At 51.6% G+C, this 23,362-nt stretch overlaps 1 long non-coding RNA gene across 1 annotated transcript in view; it reads left to right on the top strand.

Annotated features, from left to right (window-relative positions):
- LOC125098520 (uncharacterized) overlaps positions 1-22,840 on the top strand; it is a 56,325-nt gene extending 33,485 nt beyond the window's left edge. The window contains exons 5-6 of the long non-coding RNA XR_007126855.1: positions 12,502-15,530; positions 17,997-22,840. This is a non-coding gene — a long non-coding RNA (uncharacterized LOC125098520). The remainder of the gene's footprint in view (positions 1-12,501; positions 15,531-17,996) is intronic.
- Positions 22,841-23,362: the final 522 nt, after the last annotated feature.

Here is a 23,362-nt window from a genome sequence, read left to right as displayed (position 1 = left end):
CCATCCTCCCAGGAGGGTAGAACTGGCTCAGCAGACGTGGCGAGAGGGGCAGGCGGCGGAGGTGGCTCTCTGGACATCTCAAGCTCTAAGGTAGCAGCAGCTAAGACTTGACTTCGTCCCTCTGGGACCGAGTATTTGTTGGGCCATCCTGGACTGGACTCGACTCAGAGCAGGTTTCAGCAGGCTAAGGTGTGCTTCCGCCTTCCAGAAATGGAGAGACGAAATGGCTGGCAACAGACACAGACCAATGGTGGGAGCAGGACGTGGAAGAGGGCCCTCTCAGTAGTTAGGAGGCTGGACTGTCATACTTATCCTGTGACCTTGGTCTTAGTTTTCCCATGAAGGTGACCGCAGTTCCTGGCGAATCCCCTTCAGAGTTCTGCAACGAATCAAAGGAAGCAAGAGGCAGAAGCTGAGGGTTTTACTTCAAGCTCCACTATTTATTAACTTTGTGGCTTTGAGCAAGTCACAGTGAGCCTCAGTGTTCCCTCCTGGACAATGGGCTGTTAGCGTGTCAGCAGCTGGGGCTAGCCCGGGCCGGGGGCAGCCTGCGAACGCAGCAGTGCATATGAGAGGGAAGTTAGGGAGGAACAGCCAGGTCCTGAAGCAGGCATCTGCGTGGGTCCCCAAGCATTACAGCAACCCTCAAATATGGTTAGTCTTTGCACTGTCTCCCTCTAGATTTAAGAGCCTATGGGCTGTGCGGCCTTGCTTTGCCTTATGGTTCAGAATCGATACCAGAAATCCATGCAAATGTTGCTCAGTGAGCCACGGTAATCTTAAAATGGCCTCTGCAGTCAGGCTGCCTGGGTTCAAATCCCAGCTCTACCTCTTCTTAGCTGTGTGCCGTTGAGCAAGTCAGTTAACCTCTCTGTGCCTCATTTCCTAATCTCTAAAGTGGGGATAAGAGCAGAGCCCTCCTCATAGAGCTGTTGTGACACCTGAAATGAGTAAACGGTTCAGAGCACCCAAAGGAGCAATCCATCAGGGCATATAGCAAAACAAATGAGCACCCATCCTGGACCCTTCCTGAAGATACAGCTTCCTGTCTGGCCACTGTCAGGAGGTGTGCACAAGGGGAAAGCAGGCCTTTAAACTCCCTCATCCTCCCATTGGTCAGACTAGAAGAAGGGAGAAATCACCTTCCCCTAAACTGAAAAGTGAGGTCTGCAGCCACCACTTTGGGGAATATTCATCTCTTGGCAACGAGTAACCAGAAACCAGGACTGGTCAGACGGGAGCCCCTGCCGTCCCCCTCCCCACCCCGGCCTCTGACCACTGGTTATATGCAGTCCGGCCCCTCTGTCCATGCAGGGGCAAAACTTCCACAAAGCACAAAGCAGGTGGCCCAGGTCCAGGCCCCAGGGTCACTGGACTCGGAGCCCATGGACCAGGTTCTGGGTCTGGGTCTGGCTTTGGTTCTGGGGCAAAGTTCTGAACGCTCTCTGAGCTTAAGTATGCCTTTTGGTAAAATGGAGCTTGTCATTAGTACACCTTGGAAGCGCTAGATGCAAACATATTATAAACAGGAAAGTTCAGCGTGGGTAAGTTCAGGGGGTAAGGGATGACCACAGGGTCAAACTTCCCAGTGGCACCTGGCCACTGTCCACCACCACCACTCTGCACAGCTTGTCCCCGGGAATGTACAAAGCTTCAGCTCATGGTGTGGAGGCTCAGGAGAAGCTCACACACTGGTGGAACTTGACAGGTAGAAGGCTGGTCTCGGGCATCTAGAAGTGTGGCCATATCCCTCCTCTGGGGTCAGGAGACCTGAGCTCTTATCTGGTCTCTTGCTGGGTGGCTTGGGGCGGGTGATGTTCCTTCTTTGGGCCCCAGTTTCATCTTCTGGGAAATGAGAGGATGGTGACAGGAAGCAACAGTGTGGCGAGGTATAGGCCAAGTAGGTAACATGTGTGAAATACTTTTGCAATCTAGAAAGGGCGACTGCATGAAGAGAGCGCTGGCCGGGAGCTTTGGTCTCTGGTTCTGTCTCTGGAGCGAGCCTGCTGTGGGGTCTGGGACAAGTCACTGCTCTCTGAGCCTTGTTTTCATCTGTAGAGGGAGTGTCTAGGGCTGGATCAGTAGTTCCCAAATTGGGCGCCCATTAGAATCAACATGGTGGGGATGAGTATGAGAGACAAAGATGGCCCACCCTGTCCCAGACCAACTCAATCAGAACTGGGGTGGTGCATCCGGATCATTTCCACGCTCACCCATGTATCGCCACTGCACAACATCGTGTGGGGACATCTGTCCACTTGATCCAGAGCGCCCCCCCCCCCTTTTCGCTTGAGCTTATTTCATTTTTAGGCAGTTCATGAGCTATGGTGATCACAGGTGTTCCTGACGTGGGGTCCACCACCCTGTGTACCAAGAATGAGCCACTCTCAGACTCTTTGTTTTCAACTCTGTGCACTGGAGCTCCCTTGGGGAGATTAAAAACAAAATAAAACAAAACAAAACAAAACAAAATAAAACAACCCAAAAAAACCCATGACGGGGCCCCACCCGGAGCAGGTGGATAAGATCTTTGAGGGGTAGGGCATCCCTATTTTAAACAGAGCTCCCCAGGGATTCTGCTGTGCAGAGGGGAGAGCCATTGGTTTAAGGATGGTGAGTGATGTGTGTGGAATTTAAGAAGCAAAACAGAAGGGAAGCATAGGGGAAGGGAGGGAAAAATAATACAAGACATAATCAGAGAGGGAGACAAACCATAGGAGACTTTTTTAAAAAAAGATTTTATTTATTTATTTGAGAGAGAGACAGAGTGAGACAGAGAGAGAGAGAGAGAAAGCATGAGAAGTGGAAAGAGGCAGAAGCAGACTCCTTGCTGAGCAGGGAGCCGGCCATGGGGCTCGATTCCAGGACCTTGAGAGCATGACCTGAGATGAAGGCAGACACTTAACCTACTGAGCCACCCAGGCAGCCCACGATAAGAGACTCATAACCATAGGAAACCAATTGAGGGCTGCTGGAGGGGTGAGGGGTGGGGTATGGGGTAACAGGGTGATGGGCATTACATGATGGAATGAGCACTGGGTGTTCTATGCAACCGATGAATCACTGACCTCTACCTCTGAAACTAATAATACACTATATGTTAATTAATTGAATTAAAAAAAAATAAGTGAACCAGAGAAAGCGGAGACCCCAAAGTCATAGTGCCTCCCGCCCCCAACCCTGGAGCGCTCATGGTCTGACTAGTGATCGTCAGTCTCCTTGTCCTGGATGATGTATTCTGAGTGTGGCAGGTGGTCTAGAGGTTAAGGGCGTGGACTCGGAAGCCAGGAGGCATGGGTTTGAATTTCACTTCTCCCTCTTTACTGGATGTGTGACTTGGGACAAACTGCATAACCTCGCTGAACCTCAGTTTCCCTACTTGTAAAATGGGGTTCATGATAGTACCCATCTCAAGGAACTGTGGGGATCAAACAAGGCGATGCATGGACAGTCTACAGAAGGGGGCTTGGCAGACCTCGAGCGTCAGTTATAATCTGAGAGCAGAGACTGCCTCTTGTTCCTTCCAGACTCCAGTGTCAGACTCTGCTAGCTCCAACAAAGACCTTGTAGGCTGAGAAGCCTGTGTATAAAAGGTAGGCACATGTCCCATTTACCCAGACATCCTGCCTTGATCTTCTTTCCCATAAAGCTTGTTTGGTTATCCAGCTAACACTGGTTGTGGACCAGAATCACTGGGAGAGCGCTTGAAAATGCAGATCATCAGGCCCAGCACCCCTCACTGCCCTGTCCCTATCACAGTTCCCATCCAGGAGGTCTTGGGTGGGACCCAGTGAGTTGGGATTTGGAAATGCCTCTCAAGCGACTTTATTGTTTCAGCCAGGGTGGAATAACTCAATGTGATAAGTTATAACTCGAGTATAAGGCGACGTAGAACTCGACGTGAGCCCGAAGACTTGCCTTTGCACACACACTCATGAATCAAACAAAAGTTCTTTGTCAGTCTGGAAGTGCTGGTTTTTGATTCAGACAATATAACTTCGCCAAATTATTTTCTAGTGGTGGGGAAAGTTTTCCAGGAAGACATTCATAATTTCTCCCTTTGTAGTAGACTGAAAAACATATTTTGCTGCAACTCCAATCTGGAGGCCGACTCTATTCTGCTACCCCGTGAACCTGAGTTGGCCCGTGAGCGTCTCTGACTAGCAAAATGAGGTGGAAGTGAGGTCGTGTGAATTCTGGAGCCCAGGTCTCCACATGCCTGGTGGCTTTCACCTTTGCCCCTTGGGGCGCTCTCCCTGAGACAACCGTATGAGGAAGCCATTTAGCCAACTGGAAGAGAACTGGGGTGTCCCAGCCAGTGGCCAGCACCACCTTCCAGACTCACAAGTGTGGCCATCTTGGACCTTCTATGCCAACTGACCGCCCACGGAACACGGTGGCCTGGGTGAGTGAGCCCGACACAAACAGCAGAGAATTGTCTAGCCAGCTAGCGGAACCATGAGGAATCATTAGTCATTATTGTTTCATGCCGCTATGTTCTGGGCTGGTTTGTTACGTAGTAAGAGATGCCTGAAGTATGTCTTCTCTCCTTTCAACTCAGGATCTCCCTCAATAGGAAACGTCTTCAAAATAAAGGGGCAAAATTAATGGGCTGGAATGAACAACATTTATTCCCCCCAACTGCGTAGCTCAGGTTTAGCCCAATGAGCTAAACAGCCCCAGAGGCACAGGTGGGGGTTACGGGGGCCAAGGTGATTTAGACCCCAACTGGCCCGTTCATCCTGTAGGTGGAATGAGTCTCCAACTGTCTCCACCATCTTCTGCCTACATTGTGGCAGGATCCATTTTGTGGCCTCAGGGGCTTGGAACACCTGGCGCAATCATGAATGAGTTAAATGCTATCTGATCATAAGCCAGAGGTCCTGTTTTCATTTTCAAAACTCTGTGTGTCAGTGACTCTAATGCAATGTCCAGCAATGTCTTGAGCAAGTGACCGGCAGGGGACATAGGATGCTGTTTACTCAAGATAGCCCCATCACGCAAAAGCAGCTTGCCTAACCCGGTTTGTAAGCGATTGTTACGAGACCACCATTGCAACAGGGATGGCCCCGGGTGATGGTCCCAGGAAGGGGCTGGTCCCCCCAGGCCCAGTTTGGGGCCATCTCCCTCTTTTCAGAACCCTTGGGACCCTGGGTCTCTGTGAAAGAAAATGAAAAAATTGGGAAATCCCATTTGGATGACAAATGGTCCTTTTAAGGATGAATGTCCCAGGGACAAAAGCTTCAGGCTGCCCTTGGAAAGAGACAGCCAGCAGATCAGAGGAGGCTGGAGAGGTAGTTGGGACTTGTGGAGGGTGAGAATAATGTGGTTTGGCTCATAGGCCAGTTGCTGAAAGGGCTTTTGAAAGGGTTGGTCTGGGTAATGGGTCTATGGGGTTGTGATGTGGCTGGAAGGTCATTCTCTAGCCCCAAAACCATGGTGAGTCGATAGGCATAAGCACTACCTACTCTTAGGGCTGGTCTTGACGGTGTTTGCCTGAAGGTCGAGGTGTCCAGTCCTATATCCTTTCTAAACCTTTTTCTGGGCCAGAATCTGAATTACCACCACCACCCACCCCCTAGTCTGAGGAGTTCTTGATGATTTAAAAGTGCTTTCATATGTTCTCTCACTTAATACTCACTGTACCTCCAAGAGATAGGCATTATCATACCCATTTTGCCATCACGAAAATTGAGGCTCAGAGAAGTTAAATGTCTGGTACAAGATCCTAAGTCTGTGTGTCCCATAGAAATAGAAAGTGAATCAGAAATGGGACCTGCATCCATAATTTGATTCTGGTAGTCATATTTAAAGAAAGTAAAAATAAACAAGTAATGTTAATTTTAATAATAGATTTTTAACTCAGTATATCCCCAATATAATCATTTTAACATGAAATCAATATAAAAATTATTGAGCAATTTTATATTCTTCTTTCATATGAAGTCTTTGAAATCTGGGCGTATTTTATGCTATAGCACTTCTCAGTTTGGACTTCTCATGTTTCTAGCGCTAACAGGTCTCTATGACTCCTGGCTGCTGTACTGGACAGCTCAGTTCTAGAACTTCTGACTCTGTGCTCTTTTTCCTCTCCCACAGCTTCTCTGCCTTCCCATCATATGCATCCTGTTTCCCCCATTTCTACAGGGAGGTTCTTGGGCCAACGTATTTCCAAGTCTTTCTTGCTCTGAAGTTCTCTGATTCCAGAGCAAAGCCAGGATTCTGCCCAGACTTCTCTTAGTCTGGTGACACAGGTCCCAGGAAACACGGAGAACCCTGGGACCTGCTATGGGCAGCTGTGTTTCTTCCTCCGTGGCCTGCAAGGGTGGACAGTGACAGCCACAGAGACGGAGGGACACACAGACACACAGGCACACGGACATGAGTTCCGGCAGATGCCCAGCTACAGACGCAGGGCACACAGTTACAAACACAGAGACACAGCCCCCAGGGGGCAGTGACACAGAGCAGGGACAGCGACCTTGCGTGTCTTCTTTCTGTTCTTGCACACGAAACCCACTTGTCACCACAGGCCACCTTGCCCCTTGAGAGCCAGATGAAACTCCCGGGGACACCCCAGACCCAAACTCCAGTCCATCTCTTCCTTTTTTTTTCTGTGTATATATGTGTGCGTGTGTGTATGTGTGTGCATATGTGCGCATGTATGTGTGTGTACAAGCAGGTTACTCAGCACACACTGCTACTGTGTTGCTGTGTTAGAAGTATTTCTGATCACGGGCTGTGGTGCCACTGACTTTGTTAGCCACCATCCAGAAGTTCTCATGGCCTCCCCCTCCCATGGCCTCCCAGACTCACCCTGCCTCCCACATACCCCACAAGGTATTTATAATTCCCCTCCCCCCCACACCCTAAACAAAGGTAGTCCTTTCAGAGGAATCCTGGTGTGAGCTCTGAATTTCTACACTTTTTCTGTCGATAATCTGTCAGTTGAGATGATAAGGGAGAGACATCATAACCTGGTGTCTCCAGTTCCTGAGCCATCTGCCCATCTCAGCTCTCAGGAGGCTGTAGGCAGGTGTCTCCTGGGGAGGGGAGGCCTTTCTGCCTGCTGCCAGGTGCCCGTCCCCTGTCCCAGCATCTAGGTACCCACAGGCTCGAGGTGCTCTTTGCAGTGTCTCACCTAACCTCCGTGCATTTTCAAAATAGTCGTAGGAAGTACCTACTATGTGCATTATCCCAATTCTAGAAAAGATACACCTGGGACAGGGAGGTGAGTAACTTGCCCAAGATCAGGCGACCTGGAAGGGATGTCACTGGGATTCTGTCCCCGTTCCATCCTGGTCTCCATGCCCCTGTCCAGGGCTCCCTGGCCTGGGTCTGTGCCCACAAGCCGGTTCTGCATTAGGCAGAGCTGTAGGTGGGTGACAAAGTCGCGTCATGGATGGCTAGAAGTTCAGGATCTGGGTCTGAAGTGGTGGGGTGTTTAGGAGCGCTTTTGCCGTCAGGGGAGGCTGGCCTCCTGCCATCACACCCCGAGGGCGGCAGCTCCTCCAGGTCTCCTCAGGACGGTGGCCTTAGAAATATCATGTCTGAGTGTGTGGACTCTTCCTCCTTTTCCTTCCTCTGTCCCCCACTTGCCTGAGTGAGTGACCTTGGCTTGGCCACTTCCAAGCCCTTTGTAACTCGGATGGCTCACTCCTACATGGAAGGATGTTCCCTGAGTGTCTCTCTTGGCCCCTGGAGTTATTGCCCAATGCCATGTTTATCAAATGATCGACATGGTCCAGTGTTTTGAAATAAAGCTCTTAAAGAGAAGGCAAACTTTTTTTTTTTTAATTTCCATTTTTTTTTTGTTTGTTTGTTTTTTGTTTTTGTTTTTCACACAGAGCAATTTTTTCTGCACTGGGGGAGGGGCGCGTGATTTCAGGTCTCCAACGAAATCTGCCCTGACTCGGAAAATAGAAACCTGACTTGATGCCATTGGCCTTTGGGGGAGATCAGTTCTGTTCCCAAAGTGCCTTCAGGCTGGTGGAGGCAGTTCATGAGGCCCAGCGAGTTTGGGGCTTGTGGGGTGAGGGAGGATGGGGTAGCTCCAAACCGGAATGTAGGGCGGTGTAGTGACGGTGGATGAGAGAATGAGACCTTCAGCTCCCTGTGGAGGAGAGCATTTGGTCTAAGGGATTTAGGGGCAGGTAATGGATGCTGGGGTTAGGGTGGGCCGTTTGGGGTGGAAAGTGGGGAAGGGATTAATTACATAGGTTGACGGTATTAAGACCCAGCCGGGGTGGGACTGGGGTTGTCTGTGTGTCTTGGTTGGAGTGTAGATTAGAACTTGAATAGCGTATTAAGAGTATGTTCAGGACAAATAATGGAAAACTCAACTTACTGCAGCTTCTATAATGAGGGGATTATTTTTTTCTCACAAAGCAAGAGGTCCGGAGGTGGGCGGGCAAGGACTGGTGCGGAAACTCAATAGCATGATCCCGATCTGGGCTCTTTCTAGTCTTTGCGCTCTGCCATCTCGGTGTGTTGACTTGACTTTTGGGCCTTCTGGTTGAGAGATGGCTCTTGGGCCTTGAGGCATCATACCCGTGGGCAAGCAGGAGGAAGGAGGGAGAGAGCACACCAGCTGGGGCTCTTGACTTTTTAGTGGGAAAGTCATGAAGTTTCCCAGATGCCTCCCCGCTTCCCGGCCGACTTCTGCTTATATTTTACTGGTCACAACCGTGCCACATGGTAACCCTGAGCTGCAAAGGAGATGGGGAAGTTGATTACTTGGCTTTCCCGCCTTTCTACCAAAGGAGGACCTGGAAGAAGGAGGTGGGGGGTCCGTGTGGGTTGGCCAAACTCTAGTGCTGCCCCAAAAGGAGATGGAAATGAATGGGGGTGGGGGTCTGCCTGGGAGGTAAGAGATGGTGGTCGGGGAGTTGGCCTAGAAGCAGGAACACGGCCTTTTTATTGAAGGCATCACGCAGTTCAGCTCGGTTAGCCAGAAAGCTCTTGGTGAGCTACTTAATCTGGTCTGGGCTCTGGTTCTCACGTGTGTCCGCACCCTCCCTGTGGGCCACGTGTTCCGCTGTGTGTAAATGCCCAGCACAGGGCCCAGCACTCAGGAGGGGCCTGGCAACCAGGATTTTGTTATTATATGTGTGAATGTGTTCAAGGTGTGGTAGGTTCAGCCAGGGGTTGGGGGGGATATTCAGAGTCGTCTCTCCCCATTGCTGCCTCGACCAGAAACTTGATCTCGTGTAATCTTTTACGTCTTGGGTCTCTTCTTTTTGTGTTTCAGGCAGGATCTCTCCAAAGAGCATGTAGGGTGGGGGTTGGCATTTGGCCCCCGCAGGGCAGAAGACCCCCCCTTCCACCCCCCACCCCCCACCCCGCCAGCACAGAGGAGGCTGCTGGAAAGGGTGGGGGTGTGGGAGAGAGGCTGACTGCACTCTTCCTGAAGAAGGAGTGGGCTCAGGCACGTTTCCTGACCACTTTCCTCATGGTTCCTTCCAACAGCCCTTGATGGTGAATGTCATCACCCCCATTTTAAATGCTGGGGAGCTGGGGCTCAGAAAGGGGAGTCTGGGTGTCTAGGATACCTCCTCCAGGAAGTCTTCTCTGACTGTCCCCATGCACCACACACACCTGCTACCCATCATCAGCGCTTAGAGGGTGCCTGGCTTCGGCATGAGGGTCCAGCTTTATGCCAAATGACAATGCAGCTGCCCAAGGCAGGCGAAAAATGGGGACTGTTCTTCACTTTACCAAAGATCCAGCACCCGGCTTTGTTAAAGGTCAACCATAGGGATGTTAGATTTTTGCCCAGATCACCGTGAAAGCCGGAGATGAAGGGCATTTGTGTTCATAGTCAATCATCTACACGTTTTATTTAAAAAAAAAAAACAAGTGAATTCTTTCTCCATTCCCCCTTCTCCTTTTGATGGGAAAACAACATAAAAATAACATTAAAGATTTCTTTTCTTGGAAAAAAGAGAAAAAAAACCTTTCCGCCCATAAACATTCTTATTTTTGGACATTCCAGTCTCTGCTCACATGCACGCCCATTTAAATAGCTGCAATCGTGGAACTTTCCTTGGCTGCTGGGCTGGGCCGTGAGCTTCCTGAGAGGAAGCAGAGACCCATGTCATCCACCAGGCAGCCAGCAGAGTGCCAGCCAGTGAGAGACACCGGGGACTGGCTCGTTACTATCGCTGTTACCACTAGCTTGGTGGGGTAGAGCAACTGCGACCTTCCTCTGCCCAGGGCAGGCGCTCCCCTCCCCCGGCCCCGTTCAAGTCTACCAACTGGCTTGCAGGGTAGGTATTCCTCCTCCATTTCCCTGAAGAGGACAGCCGGTGAAGGGACCTGCCCCTCCTTACAGAATGAAAAGGTGGCCGAGCTGGGATTTGAACCCAGGACCTCCGAGCTCAGAGTCCGTATTTTCATTGCAGCACGCTTTCTCAGCCTCAGTACTATTCATATTGTGGGTGGATGTTCTTGGCTGTGTGGGGCTGTCCTGGGCATTGCCGGGGAAATTGAGCCTCATCCTCGGGCCCCACCCATGGGATGCCAGTGCACACCCCCCTGCCCTCGCCCTGCAGATCTCCCCACCCCAAACATGTCTCTGGACATTGGTAATTAATACCCTAGGTTGAGAACCCCTGCAGTACAAGAAAGGCTAGCAGCCTGCTATTTCTTTGGTGTCCTTTTCTCGTATTCAGGGCCGCATGGACAGTGGGGGCCGATCTGTGTGGGTGCCTGCCAGAGCCTCTGGCTGTGTGGGTTTGTGGTGGGTCCCCAGGGAGTTCCAGGCTATGTTAGAGGTGCTGAAATAAGGATTCATGTCCAGTCTCTGCAGTCCTACCTGTCTGGCTACTGAATCTTCTGGCACTCTCGCTAAGAATTGGGGACTTAGGGGCGCCTGGGTGGCTCAGTGGTTTAAGCCGCTGCCTTTGGCTCAGGTCATGATCTCAGGGTCCTGGGATGGAGTCCCGCATCGGGCTCTCTGCTCATTGGGGAGCCTGCTTCCCTCCGTCTCTCTGCCTGCCTCTCTGTCTACTTGTGATCTCTCTCTGTCAAATAAATAAATAAAATCTTAAAAAAAAAAAAAAAAGAATTGGGGACTTACCTGCCTCTTGCTATATCCAGATATGTTTGGCGGGTGGAGGGGACGACTCGCACCTATGGGACAAGGCCTTGGCTGCTGTTGGCCCACTCAGTGGCATTGTGCAAATTAGAAAAATGCAACCCATCCTCAGCCCTGTTGCAGGGCATAAGGATTGGTGAGCAGAACACGGGCTGGAATCCTGCTTCCACTTACCATCTCTGATGTTTTTGCAGAGTCCACAACCTGCACAACCAGTCACGGCAACTCTGACTGGAAGTTTTGCTAACTCTTCTTTCTCCTTCTTTAGGCCCTTGGCAAAGCAGGACCTGGGACATGGAAGTCCACAGATAAAGCCTAAACCTGTTTTTGGACCTAAGACCTAAGACTTCACTTGGTCAGCTTTGCCCTGGACTTACTCATTTATTCATTCAACAAATATAATAAACATCTACCATGCGCAAGCCCCATTTTAGGAACTTGGGGTTGGAGAATCAGAAATGAGGCAGGATACATAATGCAATGATTCAGAAAGTCTTGTTCAGGGACACTTCGGGGCTTTTGTGAGATTCTAGGACTTTCTTCCTATATTCTACCTCATATATAGCCTGTTGTATCATACTGAATGCAGAAGCAGATACGGAAATCCAGCTGTCTTCTCTGAAGTTCAGCATTAAGGAGGTTTGCCAATGTCAAACTGTGCCACCCTTCTCGCTAATTTTTGTTTTGTTTTGGAAAATAGGGTTATTTTTCCTGAAAGGATACTGTTTATGCTAATATAAAATGAGTTTGTTATTGTTATTTTAAGTGCGTCGATAAAGATAAACATTTCCTTATTTTTATTTGCTAATAGAGCAAATATGAATGAATATAACCCACAAAAATGAAAGCTTGCTGGGGACCTCAGTTGTTTTTAAGAGCACAAAGTGTGCCTGAGGCTGAAGGTCTGAGAACCACTCGTGCAGAGGGCAGAGCTCTGGGCCTGGAGGCCAGCTGGCCTGGACTCCGATACCAGCCCGGCCCTTCACTAGCTGGTTGTAAATCTCGGGCAAGCTCTTTAACTTTTTGGAGCCTCAGTTTTCTCATCTGTAAAATGGGGGCCCTGTCCCCCTCAGAGGGCGATGGTGAGAATTTCAGCTCACTGGTTGGAACCCATATTCTGCTGGGTGCGGGTGTTGCTAGTTCTCGAGGAGAGCTGCGGGTGGCTCTCAGGGGGACGTGTCGAGAGGAGCACTGCCACTGGGCCGGGGGGTTTAGCAGCCTCCCCCGCAAGGTAAATATGTGAGGATTGGGAAAGTTGGTCAAAGGGAAGGAATTCAGTTTGTGAAATCGCTTCAAAGGGGAATTGGAGACGACCTGCTTTGCCCTTGATTATTTTGATGGTCACTACTTTGAAGTTCAGTAAAACTCTGCTGTCTCTGTCTCCCTCTCTTTTTCCTGGACAGAGAGGCCTTCTCAGGGTGCAGAGGAGCTGGGTCCTGCTGGCCTCTCAGTCCTGGGAGCAGCTTTGGAGAAGTCCGCTGGAGGGACCACGTATGTATGAGTCGCTGGAGGGACCACGAATTAGTCCTGCCCGGGGCAACTGAGGCGGGGCCTCGCCACCACACGTGCCACTCTGGGGCGACCAGATGGTTCCTCCGTCAGCCTGTTATGTACTGAATTTCCACCACGTGAGATTTCTTCCTTAGGCTAAGTTTCTTGTATACCGGAAAACACCTAGTAAAGTCTGAGTAACAGGACAGCTTGTCACCAGCCACAAACACCTCATGGTGGCCTTATTTATTTGGTAACAGACAACAGGGCGTTGGCGCCGTGGGATGGAGGACAGCTAACTTTTGAATGTCACAGGCTCCATTGAGTTCCCAGCCTCTGTGTCTTTGCTGTTCCTTCTTCTGGGACCCCTTGAACCCATCTCTGGTGTTACGATTGCTCCTGACCCAGAGTAATTGGGTCTCAGATTTTAAGTCTCCTGCATCTTTTCTCCCTGTCCCTCAGCAATCTTCTGCTTTAATTGTCCCAGTTCTGGGTTCAAGTCTTTATGACTTGAGCTGGGAAATGCCAGAGTGGAAATTTGCATTCTAGTATTTAGGAATCTTGATTGACCCCGAGGTCTCTATTTTAATCCTGATGATGCTGTTGGAACTACTGTCCTAATGCATTTCTGGCTGTTTAACTTGGGGTTCTGGTTGGTGGGGTCGGCAGAAGCATTCAACCCCGGTGTCCACGTCCTAATCCCTGGAACCTGTGCATATGTGACCTTACATGGTAAAAGGGAGCTTGCTGCTATGATTACGTTAAGGCTCTTGAAATGGGGGAGATTATCCCGGATGATGGTGTGGGCTTGATGTAATCACAAAGGTCCTATCTCGAGGGAAGCAGGAGGGTCTGAGTCAGAGAAGGTGTGATGCTGAAAGCAGAGGGTGGGTTGATGTCACTGATGGTCCTGAAGATGGAGGAAGGAATCCCAAGCCAACGAATGCATGTGGTCTTGAGCTGGAAAAGGCAAGGAAACAGATTCCTTCCTGGAATCTCCAGAAAGGAGCCCAATCCTGCCCAGGGAACCCCATTTCAGACTTCTAACGTCTACAACTGTGATATAAGAACTCTGTTTTTTTTTAAGCCGCTAAATCTGTGATAATTTGTTACAGTAGGAACAGGAAATGAATGCATTTAGGAATAGGGTCAGCAGAGCTGGTATGGTGCTGGTAGATAGCTCTCAGGGTGCTGTGAGGTCTCCAGTAGAAACAGTGGGTGGGCTCTAGCCTCTCGAGACCACAGTCAAGCTGTGGCCATCAGACCTAAGGCGAATGACTCCAATGACAGGTATAGAGCGACATACACCAAGGCGAGGCTGCAGACCACGTGCAAATGATGGAGATGCTGCTTCCAGTCAGCGGGTTCAAGGGAGGATCTGAAGTGGCATTTGAGTTGGTCCTTAAGGGAGGGTAAGGTCCCACAAACGGGCAGAGGGAACAGTATGAGGGATGGCGCAGAAGTGGAAAAGCACAGTATGAGTCTAGAAGTGGGAAGAGAGTTGGGTTTGGAGCCAGGGGTTTGTATCAGATCTGCCTACAAGCCATAGAAAATTGCAGCTCACTGCAACCAGAAAGAAGTCCCGAGGCAGGGTACTTCCAGGAGAGCTGATACGACGGCTCACTATCTTGCCAGGGACCCGAGTTCTTTCCATCCCCTGTCAGCCCTCCTTGCCTCCCAGATTTTGCCATAGCCTGTCTCCCCATGGCTCCAGGAAGGCTGCTGCTGATTCAGATGGAGATAAAATAGTGTCTAGCAGAGGACGAGGAACTAGCTCTTCACAGGAGTGTCTGTATATCAGCAAAGAAGCCTTCTCTGGAAGTTGTCACTCCTCTTCTTGTCCGCATGTTTCCAAGGCGAGAATTGGGCTGGCCCAGGGAAGCATGTGTGTGGACGGGGCTAGATGACCAAGTAACACGGGGGTTCTGTTAGCTAGGAAGATGATGAGATGGATAAGCAACCACAGATATATGCCACGAGAGATGTGGGATTGGGGATGGGAGAGGGAGGATGGGTGGGTCTTGAATGCCAAGCAGGTCTTGTCAGTTAATTTTCTCTGGGTTGGGGAGCCATGGAAGGTTCTAGAGCAAGGGTGTGACCTGACCAGAGGTGAGCTTTTGAGATCACTTTGGCATCATTATGGAGTGGAAGTGAGTCCCTGGAGGCCGGAGAGGTCAGCTGGAGGCTACTGCACGTGTCCACCAGAGAGGGCTGTGGGAATGAAAAGGACAGAACGGAAGTGAGAAGCGTCGCGGTGGTAGAATGGATGGGACTGGGAGCCAGGCCTGTCCTTCCCCACATGGAACCCACCACCGAGTCCTGCTGCCACGGATCTGTCAGCTCTCTCTGTGGTCACAGCCGATACCCTCTTTGGTTGACCCCACCCTCCCGGCTGCCATTGCTGCTTTCCCGTGATCTGGGGTGCCTCTGGTGGGCACTATCTACATTTTGGGTCAGATGATCGCTTGTCGTTGGGGCACTGTCCTGGGCACCGCAGGCTGTTCAGCAGCCTCCACCTAGGATGGTGATGGATGCTTGTGGTGCCCCCACCCCCCAGTTTTGACAACCAGAAACATCTGTGGACGTGACCGCATGTTCCCTGAGGGCAGAATCCGCCCAGGGTGAGAGCTGCTGCTCCAACCTCTCCTCTGTAGCTGCCTGATGGATCTTTACAATGGCATATCTGATGGGTCTTTCCTCTGCCTCCTTTGGCAAAGCCTTTGACTTTGGTACCCAGCTTCTCCTCCTCCCTCTCTCCAAGCCCGCCCCAGTCACACCGGTCTTCTCTCCACTCCTCTGCCTTCCCCGTGGAGCTGTTTCCTCTGCCTGGAACCTCTCCCGTCTTTGGCTGGCTACTCCCAGGCATCCCTCAGACCTTGGATCCAAGGTGACTTCTTCCAGGAAGCCTTCCGTGATTCCTCCAAGTCTCTTATTTCAGGAGGTGAGTCTTCCCTCTCTGCATGGAGCTCCTTCAGTAGTGCCTGGGGGGAGGGGGAGGTCTGTGGGGAGGGAGCTCGTAGGACCCTGACTCCTCAGCCTCAGGGGGTCGGGGCCACTGTGACAGCTCAGTGGCCCTATTTGCCCATGACTTAGCACCTCACCCCAGGGAGCTGGAGGCAGCCAGTTGGGAGTCGTCGGTTTTTTTCACAATGAGTTTCCTGAAAGTCACCCCGACTCGGGGCCGGGGATCCCTGGGTGTAAGCCAAGGGGGGAAGCATAGAAAGAGAAAGGCACTTCCTGTTAGAAAGCAGAGGCCTGGGAGGTAGGGCTGGCACACCCAGGCCCAGAGCCAAAGGGACTGTGGAGGGCCCTCCACAGACCCCCGGGGCCCTCACAGTCCTGTAGACAGGGGCCGGCCTGACCTCCCGAGGGCAGGTCTGGCCTGGTCTGCCCACGCTGGCTTGCACACCTCACTCCTGTCCCTCGCCCGGCCCTGTCCAGGTTGGGGTACTGCCCTCTGCCCAACATGACAGAGGTGACTCCTCTCTCAGCTCCCCCTTTTAAGCCCCTTAAGACCCCGGAGTGGTTGCTTTCAAATCTGCTTAGAAGAAAAAGGAAGGAAGCAGAGGACTTCCCTCTTACAGAGGCCGTCACCCCAGAGAGGCCAAGCCACAGGACGTGGCTCTTTCTAGCTCCCCCATAGCTCCAGGAATGAGGGGTCTTCCTCCTGCCCCAGCCCCCTCCCACAGAACACCCTGCTCCCCTGGGCCACCCATGGGCTCTTTCTTGGTGGGCGGGCGGGTAGATATTAGACATATTTAATAACCAGCTTGTCATGGGTCCTGCCCATTCATCATGGACACACAGCAGCCGAAAGTCCTCCCCCAGGTGGCTAGACCAAGTGACTGTGGTCTGCTTTTCGTTTTTTCGCTCAGGCCCCAAATCTGACCCAGTCATCCCTCTTTCGCAGCTGCCTGCCAGCCCTGGGATCTTTATTCACCCCTGAGCCTGTCCAGCGGAGATGGAAAACTAGCCTCCACTTCTCAGGGTTGGTGTGGGGATTCAGTAACGCCGATATCTGCGTTCATCCTGGCTGGTCCGGCCCAGGATCATGGGTCCTGTGACCACATGTCCTCATTTCCCTGGGCCAATCTTCTGCAGGCCTGCTTTCTTGGTGTAATTGTTAATAGCATCCCCCTTTCACTCTCGGAATTGTCCTGCTTTGGACACTAAATGACATGTCACTGTTCTGTTCCCTGTCTGCATTGCTGGAGTTTCTCCTCCTTTGGCCAGTGGCAGCCTGTGGAGAGGGAAAACGCTGGGTCTGTTCTGAGTTCTTGCCCCAGCTCTGCCACCAAGCACAGTGTGGCCTTGGAGAGGTGGCCTTCCCCCGAGCATCCGTGTCCCCAGCTGCGGGGAACAGCTCACCCACCCGGCTGCAGGGCATGGCCCTGTGTCGTTCTGGCCTGTGCCCCCAAGGCCTGGCACACAACAGGTGTGGAGCTGGGTCCCTGCCTGAGTGAAGCAGCTTTAGCTGCGGACAGGCCGCTCCTGGCCCTGCTGTGTCTTCACAGATTCCTGGTCCCTGAGTCAGGGCCAGCCTGTCACTGCGATTGGTGTCTGGGCAACCCCAAGCCAGGCGAGGCGGAAGAGCAGGCCCGAGGCACAGGCCCCGGCTTGGTTCCAGCGGCTCGGACTGTTTCCTGGACTTCTCTGAGCACTGGTTTCTTCAGCCTCAGGCTGAGAGATTGGGCAAGATGGTCTCTCACGGGCTGCCATCCGAGTGGCGTTTCTAGCTTCAGGCGCCACCGGTTATAGTGAGCTTACGGACACCAGGCCCCGGGTTTGGGTTTGGGTTTGGATCTTGACTCTGCCTCTCGGTGATGGCAGGACCTTGGGCAAGTCACTTAACCTTTTGGGCCCCATTTCCTCAAGGGAACAAAAGGCACTTAATAAACCTCTGTCCCGCCAGCCAGGCTCAAGCCGGTGACAGGAAGTCTGCTCTCCTCCGTCCCCCTCCACCTCACATCTCCCCCTGCAGGGAGGGCAGGACCAGGTGTCCTTGGGAGGCTGATCCGAACCTGGTCACCCGTCACCACTCATATCTGAGTCCACAGAGGTGTGGCCTGTGGACTCATGAAGATGTAAATGTAATTTTCCTAAGAGGAGACAGTTCAACAAACCGCTGTCCCTGAAGGTAGCAAAGGTGGACAGGAAATTGGGCGAGTCCCTCTCCTCAGAGCCCTTATTCCAGAACGAACGTTTCTTGAGCCCCTACTAGGTATGAGCAGTGGCCCTCAGGTGGCTCCGTTTCATCCTTACGACGACTCTGAGAAGTGGGCCTTATTAGTCCCCCTTCAGGAAGAAGCTCAGAAGGGGTGTTCACCTTATTCTCAGCTGAGGGGACACTGTCGCCTTCCCCATCTGGGTGTGCAGGAATTCACTCTGCTCTCCCCTCCTCCCACAGGTGCTGGCCACTTGCGATTGCCGCTCTTCCCTCCTCCCCATAACCTGAGACTTGCCTCCCACCCACTTCTCAGGGATGCTTTGAAGATGGATGAGAGTGTGTTTTCCCAAAGCTCCCAAGGCCTCCTGGGGCCTCATCAGGCCAGTGTGTTATTAACTAAGGCACAATGACAGCAGCACACTAGCCTTAATGAATGTTCTCTAAACATCCTGTCACTGAGGCCAGAGGCAGGCGTCATTAGCTCCATTTTAGAGATGGGAAAGCTGAGGCCAGGATCATCATTTGTGACTTGCCCACAGGGTCACGATGAGTCAGTGGAGGCCTGATGCAGCCTTTCTCTCCATCTCCTTCCCTCCTGAGAAAAGGACGGTGAGAAAGAAGAATTGGGGCTTCCATCAGAACCTCTGGCCTTTCCTTAGAGCCGGACCCGTGGCTCCAGCCTGGCAGAGCCGGTCCTAGGCTGGAGTGAAGACTAATAAGGAGGGGGAGGCCGGAGCCCCCTTCCTCCCTGAGAGCAGCCCTCCCACAGTGCTGGAACACCATCCCCCAACCTTCTCCAGCTGTTATTTTGAGACCCAGACTATGGACAGGTTGTGCTCCGTGTGTGTGTGTGTGTGTGTGTGTGTGTGTGTGTGTGTCCTTGTTCTTGTAGCCTGAAAGGGAAGAAACTGATAGGGAGGGAGGTGGCAAGGAGGGCAAAGGACTCACATTTGTTCAGTGCCTTTCATGTTGCCTGTACTTTACGTGCAGTTTGCCATCTCATTCCCATTCTACCGATGAGGCAACTGAGGCCTAGGGGCGTAAGCAATTCATATCAATTGCACAACAGGTGAGAGGCAAAGTTGAGATTCCAACCCAGGCTCCCCTGGCTGGAAAGCTGTTGTTTTGGCAGCAGCCCACCCTGCCCCTTTGGAATTTCTCTGGGAGGGGTGTGGCCTATATGGTGTGCGTGAGTGTGCCACCTGGGCCACCATACAGGGTCTGCATCCAGAGGGACTCTGCCCTTGGTTTAATTGGCTCTGCTGTTACTATCTGGAAATTCTTACTAATTTTTGAACAAGGGCCCTGCATTTTCGTTTTGCCCTGGGTCCTCAAATTATGTGGCTAGTCCTGGGTCTATGCACCAAAGGCTGTAGGACCAGATGCTTCTAAATTGCCAAGGGCCTTGGGCCAGTCACCTCAGCCCAGTGTCCCCATCTGCACCACGAGGAGTCTGGGGGAAAGGGCCAGCTCAGGCTGGCATCATAGTCACTGGGCCTAGCCATAAGGGCCTGGTGAGGACCTCTTGCGGGAAGAAGGGCCCCAATGGAGAGAGATCCTGGGACTCAGCCTGGGAAGTCCTGGTACCTGGTCAAGATTGAGAGTGACTGACAGGTGCTGGAGAGCAAGGAAAGGGGACCCAGGAGCCCTCTGGGCTGTGGCAGGCTGGTGGAGGGCCCTCCTCCAGCTCTTAGTTTAAGAACTTGCTGAAAAATTGTTGACCTAGATAATTCTGACTTTTTGATGGTCAGAACTGCAAGGGAGGTGTGACTACCTTTTTCTTTCAAATAAGCACACTTGGACTACTTTTGAAGCTGTCCCCAGAAGAGACTGTGGCTGGAGATGTCACTGTACCAGCGCTTTGTACCCTGAGCTGCACTTGTGGGGGGCGTGGAGGGTTCTAGGTGAGTTCTGACACTTGCTCACAGTTTTCCACCTCAGGCACCAGATACCGAGTCTGATTATCTGCCTCAGGCCCAGCAGCAAGAGCCCATTCAGCCTTGTTCAAGGATAGCCTGGGAGTCGGAGGTCCTGGAAGAATCTAGCTCCCGGGGGCCTAGAAGGGCAACTTTAAGACCATACAATTGTATTGACTTTTACTTCTTCTCTAACTTAAGTGCCCCCCACTTCTCGTTCCTGCTTCTTGGGCTCATCTCCTAAATAATCCGTGTGAACCCTGATCCTTGTCTTAGCCTCTGTTTTTCGGACGACACAAATAGTTGAGTCACTTAGAGCCTTGGTATTCCCTCTCCTGGACTGACCTTCTGGAGCTGACGCCTGATCTCTTGTATCCCTTGGAGCATGGCAAACTGCTCATCTTCCAGGAGCGGGGAGCTTTCTGGCAATCGCCAAACATGATCCAGTGAGGGGAGGAGGTGGAGCGGCATGGGGGCTGCTGACTTAGAATCATGAAGGATTTCGGGGTAAAGGCAGGGGTGATGGCTTTTTACTTTTTAAAGTAAAAGCAAAGGCCCTGAGGTGGGAGAGAGAACAGAAAAGAGGCAAAGCCACAGAATGCAGAGAGGCGAGGAAGAAGCTGGGAGGCTGGCTCGTGCAGGACTTTGTAAGCCAAAGTCACGTTCAAGTCCAATCTTGGCCACTAGCTGCTTCGCGACCTTGGCTATGTCCCTTTTGCTCTCTGGGCCTTGTCTTCTCAAATACCAAGTGAGGGCTTGGCAAGTCGTTTCCAACTCTAGAATATCTGCTTTTAAAATCCACCAATGCCAATTGAGTCAGAATCTCTGGAGATGAGGCCTGAGAACCCATGTTTGTCACACCCTCCCTCCTGGCCGGCCAGGTGATTGTGGGCAGCCAGAATCAAAAAACACTGGGCTGGGTCTTGGAGGCAAGTGGCAGGAGCTCCCAATGGACACATCTCCGTCCCTCTGTCTATGCTGCTGTTTTTCCAAAGCTTGGACCAGCTTCAGCCCAGGCCAGCAGCCTGCCTCACCCCCAAACCTCCAAATCCCAGAGCAAGCCGGTTGGACCCGCCCAGGCCCTTCTTCCTACCTACCCCTGGGACCCCAGGGCCGGAGGGCACAGGGCAGCGGCCACCGTGGGCCCAGGGACATTTTGTTTACGGTGCACATTTCACTTCTACAGGGAGCTGCACAGCTGCGATCTTGCCTCAGAGCAGTTGCCAACAACGGGGGGCGGCCTTCACCCCGCCTGCTAATTTCCCAAGTTCCTCTTTTGGGCATGTGCCTGTCCCTCCGCGTTCCCGTGGCTGCGTGGAAGTGGACCGAGGCCCAGAGGGTGACTAAGGGGGGAAGCCCCTGCGCCGCGAGGCTCCCAGCGGCTCCGGGATTGTGTAAGGCCTATTTCTGAGGCGCTTGCAGACGATGTGATGAATCATAGCAAACACACATGGCTCTGGGGGGGACGGTCCTTCCTCATGCTGCTGTGGAAAGAGGAGCTTCTGAAAATGAATCAGCAGCAGCCGAACCCTGGGTCTGTGGGAGGAGGATGAGGGTGCGAATTACACATTTCCAAAGTATTGGGGTGTGGCCTCCGGAGCCTGGGCGTGGGGGCCGTGGGGACTCCAGGCTTTGGCTTCCTCAGTGACTCAAAAGGCCTCCCTCACCCACTCGAGCCCACCACCTGGAGCCTAGGGACACTCCATCATGGAACAAAGTCCTGTGCCCTGGCCCGGGCCTGGTAGACTGGCGGCCTGGTGTAGCTCATTCATGGCCACATACGGGCTCTGAATCCAGGAGTCCCCCACAGACCTGGGTGGCCCTGGGTGGCTCTGGGTGAGAGATTCCTGACCAGGAGGAGAAGGCCTGGACCACTGCTCTTCAGGGAGACAGGCAGGCCTCATCCTCTCCCCAAGCTCACAGGCCTGAGAGCTGAAGGGCAGAGCTGAGTGGCCGTTGGGAGCCCCTCAACTTCGGAATTAGACAGTTCTGGGTTTGAGGTGGAAATCCGATATGGCCCCGTGGAGCAAATGCTGGGACATCGTGGAACCTCAGCTTTCTCGGTTGTAAAGTCAGGAAATATATCTGCCTGGTGAGACTGTTACTAAGAACATGCAGGGATTGCGTGAGGCAGCAGGATATACACGCCGAGAAGCCAGATTCTAGGGGTGTCTGAGTGGCTCAGTGGGTTAAGCCTCTGCCTTTGGCTCAGGTCATGGTCTCAGGGTCCTGGGATCGAGCCCCGCATCGGGTTCTCTGCTCAGCAGGGAGCCTTCTTCTTCTCTCTCTCTTGCCTGCTTCACTGTCTACTTGTGATCTCTGTCTGTCAATAAATAAATAAAATCTTTAAAAAAAAAAAGTAACCAGATTCTATAGCCAGAGGTTTAACTCCTCACTCTGCTACTCTTCAGCTGTGTGTCTTTAAGCCGGTTATTTAACTGTTCTGTGCCTCAGTTTCCTCATCTCTAAATGGGGATGATATAATAGCACCTACCTTATAGAGTGGATAGATAAGCTAATATATATAAAATTGAAAGAAGGATGCCTGGTACCTAAGGAGCTCTGGGTGAGTGCTGGCTATTGTTACCTAAGTTGAGTATCATCGCAAGTTATCATGCGTAGATCAATGACAGCCAGGGCTCAAGAAGGAATAGTTGTCATCATTATCGTCATTACTATGTTTTTCCTGGAGAGCTGGAGTGGACTTGGATAAAAGCTGGAGCCAGAACTGGCATTGGAGAGAGGAAAATCTGAAGTCAGTGACAAACAATCCTAAAATGTGTATGAAACTACAAAAAGCCCAAAGAGCCAAAGCAATCTTGAGAAAGAAGAACGGAGCTGGAGGCATCATGCTCCCTGATTTCAAACCCTACTACCAAGCCATAGTAATGAAAACAACATGGTACTAGCATGAAAACAGACACGTAGATCAAGGACACCGAACACAGAGCCCAGAAGAAACCCACACATATATGGTCAATGAATTTACAACAAAGGAGCCCAGAATATATAACATGGAAAGGAGAATCTCTTCCATACACGATGTTAGAAAAACTGGACAGTCAATGTGAAAGAATGAAACTGGACCATCATCTTACACCTTGTGGAAAAAATTAACTCAACATAGATCAGGGGCTCCTGGGTGGCTCAGTTGGTTAAGCATCTGCCTTCGGCTCAGGTCCCAATCCTGGAGTCCTGGGATCCAGTGGTGCATGGCGCTCCCTGCTCAGCGGGGAGTCTGTTTCTCCCTTCCCCGCCCCAGCTCATGCTCTCTCCCTCTCTCTGTCTTTCAAATAAATAAATAAAATCTTTTTAAAAATGGATCAAAAACTTGAATATGAGATCTGAAACTGTAAAACTCCTAGAAGAAAACATAGGTGGGTGCTGACAGCAATCTTGGTGATGATTTTTTGAATCTGACACCAAAAGCAAAAGCAATTAAAACAAAAATAAACAAGTGGGATCACATCAAACTAAAAAGCTCCCACACAGCAAAGGAGTCCATCCACGAAATATTAAGTTAGCTTATGCAATGGAAAAAAAAATATTTGCAAACCATGTATCTGGTAAGGGGCTAATAACCAAAGTATGTAAAGAATTCATACAACTCAATAGCAAAAAAGACATCCCCCCCGAAAAAAACCCCCCAAACACCAAAAAATTTAAAAAGCCCAAAACCAGAAATCCCCA

The sequence above is a fragment of the Lutra lutra genome, chromosome 4, assembly GCF_902655055.1.
Source record: "Lutra lutra chromosome 4, mLutLut1.2, whole genome shotgun sequence".
Lineage (NCBI taxonomy): Eukaryota > Metazoa > Chordata > Mammalia > Carnivora > Mustelidae > Lutra > Lutra lutra.
Note: the sequence above shows the minus strand (reverse complement) of the source record. Positions and strands in the feature narration are given on the sequence as shown.